The following is a 4,636-nucleotide window of genomic DNA, read 5'->3' on the forward strand; positions in this document are numbered from 1 at the left end:
TGTAACTCATCACTTGGATATTATGATTCTGACTTCCTAAATTGGCCACTGTATCCATCCTATGTGTTGTTCTCTGTGTACCTCTCCTGGTATTTGTCACACTGAATTATACTTCCTTCTTTCTGTCACTAGACTGTTTGCTTCTACAATATATATCATTTTCTGCCATATGTTATATATTTTTCCCCTGATTCATTATTTGTCATCTATTTTGTTTTTGTATGCAGAAATTTTACTTTTAATGCAGTCAAAATGCTAATGAATTATACAGATATTAAAGGGATAGTTCAACAACTTTATGCCAATAAATTTGACAACTTAAGTGAAATGGACAAATTCCTGAAAAAATACAAACAAGTGACACAAGAAGGAAAAGAAAAGCTAAATGGACGCATATCTATTAAAGAAATGGAATTTCTAATCAAAAACTTTCCCACAAAGAAAACTCCAGGGCCAGATGGCTTCACCAGTAAATTTTATCAGACTTTTAAAGAAGATAAAATACTAATCCTATATATTTCAGAGAACAGAGCAGGAATGAACACTTCCAAACTCATTTTATGAGGCCAATATAATCTTGATATCAAAACTTGACCAGGACATTCTACAGGAAAATTACAAACCCATATCCCTCATGAATATAGATTTTAAACTTCTTAGTGAAATATTGGCAAATTGAACCTTGCAATATAAAGGATAAGATGCTGAGGAAAGCGTGGTTTAACATTGAGAAGTCAGTGTAATTCTCCACATTAACAGAATGGAAGAGAAAAACAAAATGATGGTCTCAGTAGATGCAGAAAAAGCATCTGACAAAATTCAAACCCATTCATGTTAAAAAAAAAAAAAACTTAAAGCAAGTTAAGTATAGAAGAGAACTTCCTCAGTATAACAACAATCATCTTTGAGAAATGTAGTGGTGGAATATTAAATCTTCTTCTAAGGTCATGAAAAACAAAAGACAAGAATGTTTGCTCTCACCACTTCTATTCAGGGTTATGTTGAAGGTCCCAATCAATGTAACAAAACAATAAGAAATTGCATAAAGATTGGAAAAACTTGGACTTCCTGATTTCAAAACTTAAAACTACAGTAATCAACACAGCTGTACTACCAAGAACATATATATATATCAGTGAGATGTAATTCAGAGTTCATACATTACATTTATAGTCAATTGACTTTTGACAAAGGTGCCAAGAAAATTAAATAGGGGAAAGAATAGTCTTTTCAAAAAATGATGCTGGGAAAATATGGAAAAGAATGAACTTGGACCCCTGTACATATACAAATGTTGAGATGAATCAAAGATCTAAATGTAAGAGCTAAAACTAAAACTCAAAAAAAACATAGCCATAAATCTTCATGGCATAGCAATGGTTTCTTGGATGTGACACCGAGAGCACAACCAACCAAAGGAAAAAAATAGATAAATTATACTTCATCAAAATTAAAAATTTTTATGCTTCAAAGAACACTACCAAGAAAGTGAAAAGGCCGCATCTCCTGGTGCTCCTCTCAGGCCAAGTCTTGGCCCCCAACCTGCCCCACTACAGATGAAGTGTGAGCACCACATGTGGAAGAAGAGAGAATTGCATAAGTTGGCTGATGCCTAGATATTTCTGAGTAATTGGTGTGTCACATCTGTGTGACTGTGGAGGAAGTGATCCAGGTTTCCCAGCAGGACACCAAGGACTTCTTTTGATTCTGAACCTTAATAAGAAATGTGATATCTCACAGCACAAGGTGCTGGCAGTGTCAGTGTGTCCACAGTCTCTGCCTTATTTTGCTGCTAAATTCTGCCTCAGTGTGATTAATGCATCCAGAAGACTCTGTGTCTTCCTCAAAATCTTGGTGTGTGCACTGTCTTTGATACAACAATAGCTGGGGATTTCAGCATCGTGGAGAGTCAGAAAGAATCTGTTCCTCGATGCCACCAGCACAGTGAGGAAGAGCCAGTGTTATCCAAGCTCACATCCACCTGTCCAGGATGGGTCCCATACTTGGAACATGTGCTGGGCCACCCTATCGCTCCCCCTGACCTCTACACCACCAAGTCTCCCCAGCAGATCATAGGCTCTTTGGTGAAGGATTACTTCACCAGACAGTAGAACCTGTCCTCAGACAAGATATTCCACATTATTGTGGCATCTGCTATGATAATAAACTGAAGGCCCTCCAAGAAGATTTTCCCACAGCTTCAAATGGTTCCTGGGGTGCTGACTGACTGCATATTAACCTCAAGTGAAATTGTTCAGATAATGGAGCAAAGTGACCTCTTGGTGAAAAGACACTACCATGTACACTCTGGAGGCCTGAAGGAGAAGGTGAGGCACCGACCATGACGGAGCCAGCTCCAGCAGGTACCTGGCGCACATCTTCAGACACGTGGCCAAGCAGCTGTTTAATGAGGATGTCACCTGCCACACCCTGAAGAACAAAGACTTCCAGAAGGTCACCCTTGAAAAGAATGGGGAAGTTCTGTTATGCTTTGCTGCTGTGTACTGCTTTCAAAACATCCAGGATGTGGTTCTGAAGTTGGAGAAAGGCAAGTTGCCATACCACTTCATGGACCAGTGGATGTTTAAATTACTGAGGCGAAGCCCAGACCAAGGAAGGGCATGCAGAAAAGGTGCTGCTGTGTCAGATGGAAGGCAAGTTGCCATACCACTTTGTGGACCAGTGGATGTTTAAATTACTGAGGCCAAGCCCAGACCAAGGATGGGCATGCAGACAAGGTGCTACTGTGTCAGAAGGCGTCGACGCTGACATCCCTGTGCAGCCCTCTAGACCAGCGCCCACATGCAGGAGCTATACCAGGAGTGGCTGAACAGGGCCAACTCCCCTGCAGTCCAGGAAGTCCTGCACACAATGTACCAGGCCCAGGGCTCCCTGCCGTCACCTGCGACATCAAGTGGTAAAGGTCGAGAAGGCTGGGAGGCAGGTCCAATCAGCTGCCCAAGGCGGGAGGAGCAGCTGAATGTGGGTATCAGAGACACTAGAGGAAAACCACTCTGCTTCTCAGTTACTACTTTGGTTTTCAGAATTCTTTACCCCCTATTTGTTGGTAGCTTCCTCAGTCAGTTTGATTGGGTGCTATCTTTGTAATACTGTGCAACTGGAATATTTTAACATTAGAGAAGGACTGCCCCAAGTTAAGTATCCTTTTAGCTTAAGACTGAAAAATATCCTGAAGAAAATAATGAAGATAGATTATTTTAGGCTTAAAAAAAAAATCCCAAAAATGTCCTGTAAAGAGCTAAGACCCCAAAAGTTCAGATTCATGTGCCTCAAAAGGATTTGATGTGGAAATTAAGACAGGATGCAAGCAGGCAGCAGGGTTTGTGGGGCCACAATCCACGGTCTGCCTGATTTGGCTCTTATTTTTACCCACTTACATCATTCCTGAAAATGTTTTTGCTAGAACATGAATAAATTGCAACATTTTGGAATTGGGGGCTCATATACAAATCTGGATTTCCAGCTTTTCTGACAACAGTAGGCCACATTCCTCAGTGCTGTGGTTGCCAGAGTGCAGTAGCAGCCTCCTACTGGGACCAGACCTCTAACTGGGGGACCCTTTGTTGGTGGCTTCGGCCCCAGACTCACACTTTTACATTCAGCCTTTAAGGTGAACTCACCTTGAGGCAGGGGAAGTCTGGCAAGGGTGACAGGTATTACCGACAGAAGGATGGAGGATGGAGATGGGCTGCCCTGCTTAGGTCAGGCTGTGGGTTCAGGAGGCAGCTACCTTAATCCCCCACAGTGAGGTTAGCAGCAATAGACCCTCCTGATCCTGCTGTGATCCTGCCTCCTCCCTACCTGTGCTTCTTGAGGGACTCTCTCATCCTGCAGCCTATGCTGCTCCTGTAAGCACACCTTAAAGAAGTAAGAGAGAAAGCAGTTTATCCACAAAGGGACTAGCAGGGAGCCAGAAATCTGCAGAATCATGGCACTCCACATCAGAACTTGTCCTTGAAATGAAAGACATCTGAGAATGACCTGGTGTTGGTTTTTCAAAGCACTTGGATTTTGTTAACATAAATGATGATGTTCTTAAGCCCTCCATGCTCTAAAGCCTTAGCAGGCTCAGTTTCCTTCATCGTGTTCTGTATCTTATTGTACCTGTATACCTATCTGACTTGATACCTAGATATTGTGTGAAACTGTATGTTTTTGGGGCACTTGGCTGGCTCAGTCAGAAGAGCATAAGACTCTTCATCTTGGGGTCATGAGTTCAAGCCCCACATTGGGTATAGAGATTATTTAAATAAAAACTTTTTTTTTAATTATATGTATTTTTTTCTTTCAATCTGTTCACAATCAGATTTCATCCTCCACAGTAACTGATATGGAATAAACAGGAAGAATGTGGGGAGAAAAAAGAAAGTGAAAAGACAACCTATAGAATGGGGGAAATATTTGAAAATCATATCTGATAAGAACTTGTATTCAAAATATATAAACAATTCTTACAATTCCACAATAAAAAGATAAGATAATTTAAAAATGGACAAAGGATTTGAAGAGAGATTTCTCCGAAGAAGATATACAAACAGCCAATAAGCACATGAGAAGATGATCAACATCATTTGTCATTAGGGAAATGTAAATCAAAACCATGATGAGACACCAT

The 4,636-nt window shown here is 40.9% G+C and overlaps 1 pseudogene; it reads left to right on the forward strand.

Annotated features, from left to right (window-relative positions):
* LOC103660155 overlaps window positions 1–4,225 on the forward strand; it is a 7,021-nt pseudogene extending 2,796 nt beyond the window's left edge.
* The last annotated feature ends 411 nt before the right edge of the window (window positions 4,226–4,636 follow it).

This window comes from Ursus maritimus, unplaced genomic scaffold (assembly GCF_017311325.1).
Source record: "Ursus maritimus isolate PB19 unplaced genomic scaffold, ASM1731132v1 scaffold_21, whole genome shotgun sequence".
Taxonomy (NCBI): Eukaryota; Metazoa; Chordata; class Mammalia; order Carnivora; family Ursidae; genus Ursus; species Ursus maritimus.